The sequence below is a fragment of the Pinus tabuliformis genome, chromosome 8, assembly GCF_031772625.1.
Source record: "Pinus tabuliformis cultivar Carrire ecotype Pingquan chromosome 8, CPIR1, whole genome shotgun sequence".
Lineage (NCBI taxonomy): Eukaryota > Viridiplantae > Streptophyta > Pinopsida > Pinales > Pinaceae > Pinus > Pinus tabuliformis.
In genome coordinates, this window is record NC_142294.1 from 1451802154 (window position 1) to 1451816692 (window position 14539).

Sequence of the window (14539 nt, forward strand, 5' to 3'; positions counted from 1 at the left end):
ACTCTTTCAACCAGACTTTAGACTAGGAATTAGCCTTCCTAGTCAGAGAGGGCTCTCTCACAGACTTTTGATAGAAATCAATCACAACAACAGAGGGCTAACTCTTCACACACTTATGAAAATAAAGCTGGTTGGACACACATCAAATTTGGTCTTCATTGGGCTATGGAGTCTCACACATTTAATAAACAAAAGTACAGTCATTTCATGGAAGTCAAGGCTCTTTGCATCAGATGTTCAAACATATTTCACATAAGCCACAGCTTGCTAAACATACAGGAAGTCAGAGCATTAAAAATGAATTCTGAGTGATTATGCTATAACAAGGCTGTAAAAGAACATTGAGAGAATACACCACCATCACATTTGAACAAAATAATCCATTGAGAATCTTGAGAAGAAACAACCACTGTTTTACTATTACTGTAATAAGTCTTTACAATGGCCTAAATAAAACTCTGTTTTTGTATAAAATATCCAACCCCTATTACATCCTAATCTGATCCCTTTATAGGAATCTATTCCTCTCTCTCTAGAATGGGCTCGAAGGCCCTATTAACTACTCCTACACGCTATTTAACTAATTCATTAATTACAAACATGCTGAGCTGTAATTACACAAAATCCTAATCAAACTAAAACACTAATTCCATTCTCCTCGTATGCTTGATTCTTCTTGGATCCTTGACAGCTGTCCTCCTTCAGTTAGGCTGAGATGGCTGAGCTAAAGATGCAAGGAACGCTGACTTTGGATGCTTGAAAGTGCTAATGGCTCATTAATTGACCAAAAGACGTGCTCTATTTTAACGGTCTCTGTCTCCCAACATTCTCCGAAAGTGTAGCAGCATGTTCCCAAATCTTTTAATAATCCCAGGTATGGAATGCTGCCATGTTTCTGATGTGCTGAAGGTGGTATTGATAGACAGGTGTTTCTCTTCCTCAACTCCCGCTCACAGTATCACAATAGCTGCTCTGCGCTTAAAATCATCACCTACAGCAGTTTCGTAGCGCGCTACGAAACTGCTGTGTGATTTTTAAAAAACACAGTCTACTTCCCTGCCTTTAAAAAGTCACTATGCCTAATTGATGCTTTGGACAAGGTTATGAGAACAACCTGTAAATGAGCATGGTTAATAGCCTCAAACAAGGTTGTAGAATATAACAGAGGGTACAATGTCTTCAAATTGCAATATTGGCGCTGATGAAGTTGGACATTTCAACCTCATCCAAGCAGTTAACATTCCACTATAAAAACCACCAATGTATCTGTTCCACTTGAGCCTCTACACTGATTATCAACCGTTCTACAGATGAATGTGATATTCCATTCGTAGCTTGCAATGGTTTCCTTGTCGGAGAGGGTGAATAGTCCAGCTTTCCAGTTTGTTTGAGTTTTCCATTTTCATACCATTTAGCCCAGCTAAGGCCTTCGACTTACTGTGCACAATAGCAAGACGATGTCGTGCTCCTTCTTCAAACTGTGTATATGAAGATTTCTGTTAACATTATCATGATCCTCTTCAAGGCCATCACAGACTAATATATTGCTCACTGTATACAAAATAGCCCTCTCCAACTCCAAAAATCATCTTCACCTGAAACTGTAATATGGATTTGAATGAAAAAATCATAACTAGCGCAGAAAGGAAATCATTCAAAGAGTATATTCCGGTCACCACTATTTGGCAAAGTGCTCCAATTTCACTGACATAAATTGCACAGCCTCTGACAACTCGAGCAGCACCATGGTATTCAGGTACTGGATGTAAGTCATGAAACATATCCCAATCTGGTTGTATGAATTCTCCCAGCAACAAGGTATTGTAAGCAACAGAGGAAATATATGCCTGAATTATAACTGCTGTTTGCTTCGCACTGTAAAGCCCGTCAATATTGTGGCACATATGAACAATACAACCATTATCAGGAAAATTGCGAACAATTGAAGCTTCTAATGCCTGATGATATTGCCTTGTAATAGACACACGACCCTCATGACCATCACCTAAAGTTTCAATGATATTTTGAACATCAACTTTAATACCATCAACACCAGCCGATGCCAAATAGCTATGTAACTCATTGCAGAAATTGTAAACCTTCTTCGAATGAACAAGGCCTAATCCATAAACTGAAAAACTATTCAAAACAACATCTGGTTGATTGCCCAAAATTCCAGGACACTGGACAGGATAAGCGAGGGAGGAATCATAATACTCCATTCCAGCTGCAGCTGGTTTGACCCCACCCCAGTAACCAGCAAGGGCATGCCACACATAGACATATTTCACGTTGTGGTGCTCCTTTGCTTCTTCCATAACATGTTTGAGCCCTGGGGGATCTTTGAGCATGCGAACATCAAATGCTTCCATCACCTCTGAAGCAACGACCATAGATGAAACCCTTGCTGTTGTAAGTTGGATTCTGAGATATTCTCTGAACCTCCTCCTTCCGAGCGCTATTATGCAAATCTGACATTGATGCTCTTTTGACAAAACCAAAAATACAATGACCCACAATATACATATGACCAATTACTGCCGCGCTTGGCAATGGCAGTCCATCCATCAAGTTCCTTCCGACAGAATACACGAAATATTGACACAAACTTCCGTGAAAGCCTCCACGATAATCCCATGGTGCTCTGGAGAATTCAAGGACAGGAAGCATTCCAGAAGCCCTCTCAATTCGGAGGGCTGATAGATATTCTTTTCAAGAATCATCTGAGCCATGGAACACTTGAAATCAGAGTATGGATCTTCTGACCTTTTCACCTCTGCAAAGCTTTGGCGAGCTTTACCCTCCAACAACATGATTGCATGCACATTCTTCGCATTTTTGCGCCCACCAATTACAATTTCCTAAACCATTCTCAGTCTCATTTTCAGCGCTCTCCCTGCTGCGAGCTGCTGAATGAATATTATAATTCTTATTATCCAGTGCACTACAGGTCCCTGGTTCGAAACCCGCGAAACGCTGGAATTTTTACCATTTGAAATTGGTTTAGGCACAGGCGAATTAGCTGCAGCGTTAGAAAAACGAGAATTCATGGGGAAAGAACCAGACGAAGGCACTGAATTATTATTACCATGATCCACAGTGCCCTCGCCCTTGGTATTTTCATTTTTCCAGGCACGGCTTATATTAATCCGGACTGATTTTTCTCCTTCTTCTGTTTTTATTCAATACGCACTCATCTTTTAATGACACTAGCTAACATAATTCCAGCCCTTGTGCCACATCTCTATCCCGGTGTCACTAATCATGGCGGCCTTGTGGCAATCAAATCCTTATAAAAACCACTTGACACTTGGCTTTTAATCACTGCATTCCATAAGAGAAAATTCTAATGCTGATATTGTCAAACAGTTTATGCGCGTTCTCCATGCTAGTTCACGGACATGGCAATATAGAGCATCCATTCGTGCCTCATGATCAAATGCGCAGCCTTCCCTTAGTTTCATAAACAGATATAATGTCCTGTAACATTCCAGCAACTTCCTCCAAGGAATGATTTGAATCCTTTATGTCACCAAGGCCGTCTTCAAAGGAGTTTTGTCTAGCAGTCTCTTCATGTTTCACTGAACCAGGAGCGCCATTTGTTGAACCCACCTTAGCGAACTTCCCATTGAATATCAAAAGAGCTAATCTCCAAAATGTTTGTACATGGTGCACAATGACAGATGTAAGCCTACGAATGAGTCTTCCTCTGAAAGCATCTGCTTCTTCACCAGTCACTTCTTTAATATGAGACTCCCCTCTTATATCATTATCACCCAACAGAAGGGAATAAACTATTGAAGACTGCACAAACTCTTATTTGATTTACCCAGAAGATTAGCCACTAAACCATAGACACTGTTTTGCAACTGCTAATGAGAACATTAAACCAATACAAGTATACTTCAATTTAACTATCAGCTTTATACACAATCAATCCACTCAAATTATTGTTTCGGTGCAGGGAGGAACAAAGGATCTGGATTTCTCTTTGAGCAATTGGGCAATTTGGAAGGCAGCTTTCCAATGTCACATGTGCAGCTTTGTGTAGTGCTTCTAGAAGTTTCCCTTAAATATCTATCATTTCCCAATTTCGTAGCGCAGCCAATGCAAGGTCAATGTTTTCGCTACGAAATCACTAAAACAGATGGCGCTGCAAAACTGCTAACGAATTTATGCGCTGCGAAAACACCCTGTCCTTAAGCTAGGATAAAAAATTTTAGCAACAGAATTTTTAGTGATAACAGTGGCTCCACTTGGGATAGTGTGCCCTTGTGGTGCACTAAGAACTCGCAGGTCCAGTGCTTTATCCATTTGTGACAAACAGAAATTTGCTTGACAAGCATGACTGTAGGAGAAAGAAAACTACTTCTACTGAAAAATGCTCAGTTGACCTTGAGCTTATTTGTATCTACCTACCTACCTAACAATTTCAACTTCTTTCTGCTCAATCAATATGAAATTTCCAATGTAGCCAATCCTCTATTTTATCTGACATTTGAGTCCTTTGACCGCATCGGAGTTCAGAGCTAATATGATAGTCTGATGACCGCTGCCACTGAATTTGCCTCTGATCTTCTTTGAAAAAATGAAATACTGGAGAGTAAAACTCTTCCATGTAATCAGCTACAGGATCCCAGAATACATGACCAGCTTGTTTTTCCTTGTAACTTTCTAGCTGTGCAAACTGATCTTCAACCACAGTGTTCAGTTCCTCAATCGTGAAAGAGAAAGGAACCAGCATAGTCTCCTTGCGTTCTGCCATAGAAAACTTCTGAGAATAATGATCATGATCATGAAAACTGTATGCCTGAATTTGTCCTTCTAAACCTTCAATTTCTTTTTCAAGGTCTTCAGCAAATTCATCCAAAAATCTCATCCTATCCTCTGCCTTGCAGTCAAAAGATTTTAGATATGAGGATAATGACAAAGAAAAAGATTCATTTGTTTCTTCTTTACTATGATCATCATTCCATTGTTTGAAACCTTTAACTGAGGGGAAGTCTGTCACCAACTCTGACCTATCTATCCATTCCTCCAAGAATATAAGCCATAAGTCTTGAAATGACTTAATGGATTTGATAGGAAAACTTTCAATCCATTGTTTGCATTTCCCTTGAAGTGAATCATAAAATAACCTTATGAAAACATCCTCATGTTTAACCCTAAGAAGCTTTGAAAATTGACAGAAATCTGTGATATGCTTCAGAGTTAAACTCAAATCTTCTCCATTAAATTTGGTAACATTCCTTAGAAAATATGCATCCTTGGGAAAATGATTTGGGAAACCATGAATTCCTGAGAAATCTATGCATGCATACCTTGAACTAAGAATGGCAGCTTCTGGGTCCTTCATAACTCCAGTGGAATCACCATGAATGTATAAACCTTGAATTCTTCAACAATGGAGTCGCCAAGGTAGTTTTGCAGCCTCGAAAATCATTTTGAACTCCTGCTACCTTCAGAAATCCAATCTTCAAATTTCGGGAATGAGTAATCATCAGGCTCCCGGCAGACGCACCAAAATGTTATCACAAAATCAGTACTAAGGGCTGCAACCAAGTAAGATTTTATGTAACTCTTTCAACCAGACTTTAGACTAGGAATTAGCCTTCCTAGTCAGAGAGGGCTCTCTCACAGACTTTTGATAGAAATCAATCACAACAACAGAGGGCTAACTCTTCACACACTTATGAAAATAAAGCTGGTTGGACACACATCAAATTTGGTCTTCATTGGGCTATGGAGTCTCACACATTTAATAAACAAAAGTACAGTCATTTCATGGAAGTCAAGGCTCTTTGCATCAGATGTTCAAACATATTTCACATAAGCCACAGCTTGCTAAACATACAGGAAGTCAGAGCATTAAAAATGAATTCTGAGTGATTATGCTATAACAAGGCTGTAAAAGAACATTGAGAGAATACACCACCATCACATTTGAACAAAATAATCCATTGAGAATCTTGAGAAGAAACAACCACTGTTTTACTATTACTGTAATAAGTCTTTACAATGGCCCAAATAAAACTCTGTTTTTGTATAAAATATCCAACCCCTATTACATCCTAATCTGATCCCTTTATAGGAATCTATTCCTCTCTCTCTAGAATGGGCTCGAAGGCCCTATTAACTACTCCTACATGCTATTTAACTAATTCATTAATTACAAACATGCTGAGCTGTAATTACACAAAATCCTAATCAAACTAAAACACTAATTCCATTCTCCTCGTATGCTTGATTCTTCTTGGATCCTTGACAGCTGTCCTCCTTCAGTTAGGCTGAGATGGCTGAGCTAAAGATGCAAGGAACGCTGACTTTGGATGCTTGAAAGCGCTGATGGCTCATTAATTGACCAAAAGACGTGCTCTATTTTAACGGTCTCTGTCTCCCAACATTCTCCGAAAGTGTAGCAGCATGTTCCCAAATCTTTTAATAATCCCAGGTATGGAATGCTGCCATGTTTCTGATGTGCTGAAGGTGGTATTGATAGACAGGTGTTTCTCTTCCTCAACTCCCGCTCACAGTATCACAATAGCTGCTCTGCGCTTAAAATCATCACCTACAGCAGTTTCGTAGCGCGCTACGAAACTGCTGTGTGATTTTTAAAAAACACAGTCTACTTCCCTGCCTTTAAAAAGTCACTATGCCTAATTGATGCTTTGGACAAGGTTATGAGAACAACCTGTAAATGAGCATGGTTAATAGCCTCAAACAAGGTTGTAGAATATAACAGAGGGTACAATGTCTTCAAATTGCAATATTGGCGCTGATGAAGTTGGACATTTCAACCTCATCCAAGCAGTTAACATTCCACTATAAAAACCACCAATGTATCTGTTCCACTTGAGCCTCTACACTGATTATCAACCGTTCTACAGATGAATGTGATATTCCATTCGTAGCTTGCAATGGTTTCCTTGTCGGAGAGGGTGAATAGTCCAGCTTTCCAGTTTGTTTGAGTTTTCCATTTTCATACCATTTAGCCCAGCTAAGGCCTTCGACTTACTGTGCACAATAGCAAGACGATGTCGTGCTCCTTCTTCAAACTGTGTATATGAAGATTTCTGTTAACATTATCATGATCCTCTTCAAGGCCATCACAGACTAATATATTGCTCACTGTATACAAAATAGCCCTCTCCAACTCCAAAAATCATCTTCACCTGAAACTGTAATATGGATTTGAATGAAAAAATCATAACTAGCGCAGAAAGGAAATCATTCAAAGAGTATATTCCGGTCACCACTATTTGGCAAAGTGCTCCAATTTCACTGACATAAATTGCACAGCCTCTGACAACTCGAGCAACACCATGGTATTCAGTTGCTGGATGTAAGTCATGAAACATATCCCAATCTGGTTGTATGAATTCTCCCAGCAACAAGGTATTGTAAGCAACAGAGGAAATATATGCCTGAATTATAACTGCTGTTTGCTTCGCACTCTAAAGCCCGTCAATATTGTGGCACATATGAACAATACATCCATTATCAGGAAAATTGCGAACAATTGAAGCTTCTAATGCCTGATGATATTGCCTTGTAATAGACACACGACCCTCATGACCATCACCTAAAGTTTCAATGATATTTTGAACATCAACTTTAATACCATCAACACCAGCCGATGCCAAATAGCTATGTAACTCATTGCAGAAATTGTAAACCTTCTTCGAATGAACAATGCCTAATCCATAAACTGAAAAACTATTCAAAACAACATCTGGTTGATTGCCCAAAATTCCAGGACACTGGACAGGATAAGCGAGGGAGGAATCATAATACTCCATTCCAGCTGCAGCTGGTTTGACCCCACCCCAGTAACCAGCAAGGGCATGCCACACATAGACATATTTCACGTTGTGGTGCTCCTTTGCTTCTTCCATAACATGTCTGAGCCCTGGGGGATCTTTGAGCATGCGAACATCAAATGCTTCCATCACCTCTGAAGCAACGACCATAGATGAAACCCTTGCTGTTGTAAGTTGGATTCTGAGATATTCTCTGAACCTCCTCCTTCCGAGCGCTATTATGCAAATCTGACATTGATGCTCTTTTGACAAAACCAAAAATACAATGACCCACAATATACATATGACCAATTATTGCCGCGCTTGGCAATGGCAGTCCATCCATCAAGTTCCTTCCGACAGAATACACGAAATATTGACACAAACTTCCGTGAAAGCCTCCACGATAATCCCATGGTGCTCTGGAGAATTCAAGGACAGGAAGCATTCCAGAACCCCTCTCAATTCGGAGGGCTGATAGATATTCTTTTCAAGAATCATCTGAGCCATGGAACACTTGAAATCAGAGTATGGATCTTCTGACCTTTTCACCTCTGCAAAGCTTTGGCGATCTTTACCCTCCAACAACATGATTGCATGCACATTCTTCGCATTTTTGCGTCCACCAATTACAATTTCCTAAACCATTCGCAGTCTCATTTTCAGCGCTCTCCCTGCTGCGAGCTGCTGAATGAATATTATAATTCTTATTATCCAGTGCACTATAGGTCCCTGGTTCGAAACCCGCGGAACGCTGGAATTTTTACCATTTGAAATTGGTTTAGGCACAGGCGAATTAGCTGCAGCGTTAGAAAAACGAGAATTCATGGAGAAAGAACCAGACGAAGGCACTGAATTATTATTACCATGATCCACAGTGCCCTCGCCCTTGGTATTTTCATTTTTCCAGCCACGGCTTATATTAATCCGGACTGATTTTTCTCCTTCTTCTGTTTTTATTCAATACGCACTCATCTTTTAACGACACTAGCTAACATAATTCCAGCCCTTGTGCCACATCTCTATCCCGGTGTCACTAATCATGGCGGCCTTGTGGCAATCAAATCCTTATAAAAACCACTTGACACTTGGCTTTTAATCACTGCATTCCATAAGAGAAAATTCTAATGCTGATATTGTCAAACAGTTTATGCGCGTTCTCCATGCTAGTTCACGGACATGGCAATATAGAGCATCCATTCGTGCCTCATGATCAAATGCGCAGCCTTCCCTTAGTTTCATAAACAGATATAATGTCCTGTACCATTCCAACAACTTCCTCCAAGGAATGATTTGAATCCTTTATGTCACCAAGGCCGTCTTCAAAGGAGTTTTGTCTAGCAGTCTCTTCATGTTTCACTGAACCAGGAGCGCCATTTGTTGAACCTACCTTAGCGAACTTCCCATTGAATATCAAAAGAGCTAATCTCCAAAATGTTTGTACATGGTGCACAATGACAGATGTAAGCCTACGAATGAGTCTTCCTCTGAAAGCATCTGCTTCTTCACCAGTCACTTCTTTAATATGAGACTCCCCTCTTATATCATTATCACCCAACAGAAGGGAATAAACTATTGAAGACTGCACAAACTCTTATTTGATTTACCCAGAAGATTAGCCACTAAACCATAGACACTGTTTTGCAACTGCTAATGAGAACATTAAACCAATACAAGTATACTTCAATTTAACTATCAGCTTTATACACAATCAATCCACTCAAATTATTGTTTCGGTGCAGGGAGGAACAAAGGATCTGGATTTCTCTTTGAGCAATTGGGCAATTTGGAAGGCAGCTTGCCAATGTCACATGTGCAGCTTTGTGTAGTGCTTCTAGAAGTTTCCCTTAAATATCTGTCATTTCCCAATTTCGTAGCGCAGCCAATGCAAGGTCAATGTTTTCGCTACGAAATCACTAAAACAGATGGCGCTGCAAAACTTGCTAACGAATTTATGCGCTGCGAAAACACCCTGTCCTTAAGCTAGGATAAAAAATTTTAGCAACAGAATTTTTAGTGATAACAGGTCGCAAAGTTACCAAGTGTGTCAACTGGCGTATTGGTATACATGGTAATCAATTGGTGGGTGGGCCAGGTTCAAAACCCACTACACTCATACTTAATGTTTGTTGTTTTCTTTTTGTTGATTTGTGGAGCCACCTGTTGGGTAGGTTGGCCAACTGGGCCGAGCAGGTTCAAAACCCGTCGACTCTGTGTCTTCGTATGGAAACGGCCTTCAGGCTATCTTAATATAATGCGATGGTGGGGTTAGACCACCCACCACCCTATTTAATACATGCTAGCGGTTGGGCGGGGGTGGCGGCCTGCAACCCCTTAAACAAAAAAAATTAGAAAAAATTATAAACAAATTAGATAAAAAAAAATCCCCCCCGACTTTTGCAGTTGCTAGAAAATTTAAGGAGGTGACAAATTCACCTATTCCAATGGCGAGAATTTGTTTTCCAGTACATGCCAATTTTTTTTCGCGTTAGTAGTTGCGACTAGGCCTAGTTTGACCAAAACTTTGTCCTACTATAACTTTCACATACAAACTTAGATTGAGGTGTTGTTCACGCTGTTGGAAAGTTTGCGTCAAGATCTTCAATCTAACTCTAGTTTCACATCAATAAAAAACTTTGATTTTTGATATTTTCCAAAGCCAATTCTAAATTCTAAGCATTTCTTGAGCCTCCTAGATCATTCCTCCCCAATAAGGAGCTTTTGATCCTCGAAAAGCGTGAACATAATCTGCAACTATTGTGTTACGTTGTTAGCACAACAAGTTACCTAATAGGTCACACTTCCTTTTCCTTAACCCATGTTCGTTAGAGCCATAACTAATGAGCCGACACCTGCATCTACAAACCTATAGTACAATTTACACAAACTACATGTTCAATTACATGACCAATCATGACCCAAGCATCCCCATACTTTCCAAGAGTTTATAATACATACTTGTTGGTCAAGTGTAAATCATAATAGAAACCAATACCCCAACTATCAATAAAAGGTCAAAAACATCATCGGTGCTTTAATAAGTGATGGAAAACACATCATCACTTTTACAATTATATCGCAACACATGACTTACAAAATGAAGCCATGACAAGCTACTATATCTAATAAAACCATCTCTCACTCATCAAAGTGAATGGATCATCATCTCCCTGTGGGGAATTTTCTTGTTGAACAACTTTTCCACCAATTGGTTCCTGCATGGGTGCTTTGTCATTGAAACGCTACCATGGATGGAGCCTCCAACCTATGGCTCTTTGATGTCCATCTCTGTTGCAATGACTGCAAAAACTCTTCTTCCTATAGACCTGTTTTACCTTATTCCTTCTCGGATGTGGAGAAGGACTTTCACATCTCGTCCTCTTTCTTATTGCCATTCTCTTCCAGCACTCGAAAACCATGTGGTTATGTAAGCCACAAAAAATACATGATTTTCTATGCCATGATTTCTGCTCATCATTGACAATATGCTTGTAATCAAAATGAAATTTAGAATACTCAACTTTTTTATACCTCTCTTGGTTGTCTCTGGTGCAATCATGGCGATGAGAGCTTGTGTAGCTCTTCCTCTGCAATGTGCACTATAATGGGATGATTGTGATGTGTTCCAATCATTCTCTTTCCCTGATGTTTTCGAAAATACCTTGGAAGCTTCTGCTACTTTCAAGCACTCTCCTTTGGTGTATCCCATCTTGGTAATTAGTCTCAGGTCGGTCCCTGAAATGGGTACCTCAAGGCTTCCAACAGAAATAATGTCATGTGAAAATGAAACTAAAGAATGATCAACATTATTTACCTCAATTGTTGGTTCTAAAGCAGGTGATGATGGCTTCACTAAGCCTTCGTTGTGCTTCAAATTTTCCAAGGCCTCTTTTGTGGCTTGTAATTGATGTTGTAATCTCTGCTTCTCCTCTTTTTCTTCTCATTAAAGTATCCTCAATTCAACATTCTCTGCTTGAAGGCTCTGATTGATCTCCTCACATGAATAATGAGAAGACGATGAAGAAGATGAATAATCACTGGAAGATGGAGATGGAGCATCATCCTCTTCTCTTTCTTTCTCTTGTTTCTCTCCTTCCATTTTCTCCTCATAATCTGCATACAATAAATCTACCATGTTGGCCATCCTGTAGAAGGCCTCATAGAGATCTCTGTCATCCTCCATTTTATTTCTAGTTCCATGTTCAGTCATTCACACTCACAATTCACATTAGAAAGAAGAATTCTCTAATACCAAACTTGATCTGGATCTCTCTGCTACCAGAATTAACCAAGATCTTTTACTTTTATGAAGTTAGCAAAATTGCATGTAAAAGAGTATGAAAAAACACATGTGCGTACTTTAAACAAGAATAAAGATAATGAAGGCCATCAAATCAAAGGACACACATACATTAATAACAAAATTCACCTAGTGTGGGTTACATCTCCGGGCCCAGTGTGAAGATTGGGGAGGCCGTTTTATTAAATGTTGTAAGATGATAATGAGTATGTGGTTCATTCTTTGTCATTACAAGAATAAATTCACTCAACCAGAGTGGCATGTCTCTCCACGAGAATATCCTATAGGAACTCTCACTCATATGGACCCTCCTTCAGCATGACAAGATAATAAATTCTCACATGACGTGGAATACATGTATCCTTCAACATAATGGTAACAAGGATATCAACAAAAAAATTATCATTTCAGCAAACCAAAAGAAAGACATGGCATCAATACATCATATACCTCCAATTCCAGGGATGTCTTGAAAATGCGCAGCTCTGCTGATAAAATGGACTGTACCATTGAATTTGTGGTGCAAAATCATGTCAAATGATTGTAAACTCGACCCCTTTTTGACACTGTCAAAATTTGGACCCTCGAGAATCTCAAAGATTCCCCAAAGATTCTTTTTTGTTGGTCGACTATAGATATACTGCTCAAATGAGGAAACAAACCACATCATCGCATTCTCTATGAAATTATGTTACGTTTGAGTATAAACTTGGCATGATTATGTCACTGTAAATTATTTCCCTCTAGAGAATCTTTTAGATTCCTCACTGATTTTGCATGGAATATTTTGTGGAATATTCTAGGGAATAGTCCCTTAGAATATTCTTTGTCTTGAAAATTATGCCCAAAATTGTCTCTCAGTTCTACTGATCAGTCCTCTACTTAGCTCTCTCCCCTCTACGAATGAAAAATTCTGTGGGTTTAAATATTTCAAAGGTGGTGGACTTACTAAGTGTGTTGGTTGGCATATTGTTATACATGGTAATCAATTGGCGGGTGGGCTGGGTTCAAAACCCACTGCATGTTGATTTGGGGTAGCATCAGATGTGCTCTAGGCCTCAAATTTTGCACGGAGGCTTGGGCACATGTATTCCAAAGGACCTAAAAAGTGTTTTGGGAAATTCCAACCATAAACAATTTTATTAAAAAAAATAATATTTTTTAATGGGCCCCTAAGTCTAAACTTAGGAAATTAAAAATATTAAAGAGTATTAATCTAATTATGGGTGTAACTTCTAGAAGAAGATGAGGATCAAGCTAAAATGATCTTAGAAATTGATTATCTTTGAATCTAGGCCATTGAATGTCAACGAGAAGATTATTTAAGGAAGCTTGAGGGTCATTTGGAAAACACACCAAGAGATCAAGAGATTGAATTTCTGAAGTGAGAAGTTCTGAGGAGGAAATTCTAATCAAGGAGATTTCTTGCAGTTGAGGGGTAGGGATAGTTGGGTTGGAGTATCTTCTCCAGAGCCCAGGATACACAGTAGAGAGAGGCAGAGAGACACCATAGGGGTTGACGTTGAGCTAGAAGGGCCCGCGTAGCGCTTGATTCTGAGCCAGAAGGGCCCACGCAAAGCTTGGCATTGAGAGAGAGGAGCTCATGTAGAGGTAGCTTAGCCACCCATGCAGAAGTTCGATTTTTGCAGCGAAGATGATGTTTCTAAGACGGGATGGCTAGAAACTGCTCTAGAATGCAAGACATTTCCCAGTTGATTTGACATAGAGCCTTAGAGAGCTCCACGTAGGCCCACACAGTTATTGTGCAGGGGAAACGTAGTTGTAGCTGAGGACAGTTGATTCAACTGTTGGAACAACCAGGATTTTCCGGGTAGAGTGAGGTAATCTCACAATTCTTGTCTGCTAGTTGTATTTCTTTGTAACTAGATTGTTGGGAGGTAATCCAAAGTTCTATTCAGAAACTACTGCTTAATAATATAAAACCCTCAGAGTTGTTGCATCGGTTTTCCCGCATTGGGTTTTTTTGGGGACATTTGTCCAATATTAATGACATCATTTGTGTTGTATTTTCCTTCTTAATCAGTCTCTTGTTTCCACATAATATTTAATTAAGTGAAGGCTGCAATGTATGTATTATGATATTTTCCATGGGAAACTGCAAGTAATTTGTTTAAAGGAATTTAACAAATAGGAGTAATATCATCAGTTGCTGCAGTAGTTATTCTGGTTAAGGAATTTTCACATGGTATCAAAGCTATAGGTGGAACAAGAAGAGCAGTTCTAGAGAAGCCAATGCTGAGAAGAAAAGGAGATCGAATAGCTGCAAGAGGTAGCAGTTTGAAACCTAAGAGTGTTTGTGTAGTTCTTAGCAGGAGGGCTGAAATTTCGAGGTAGTCTCTCTCCAAGTGAGTCGAGGGAGAGAAGGGCTTCTAGATTGCATTTTCTCCAATGCAGAGGGAGCATCGCTAAATCCTCAGTG

The 14539-nt window shown here is 39.5% G+C and overlaps 1 pseudogene; it reads right to left on the minus strand.

Moving 5' to 3' along the window:
* Positions 1 to 1529: 1529 nt before the first annotated feature.
* LOC149241217 (putative galactinol--sucrose galactosyltransferase 2 pseudogene) lies at positions 1530 to 2393 on the minus strand (annotated as a pseudogene).
* Positions 2394 to 14539: the final 12146 nt, after the last annotated feature.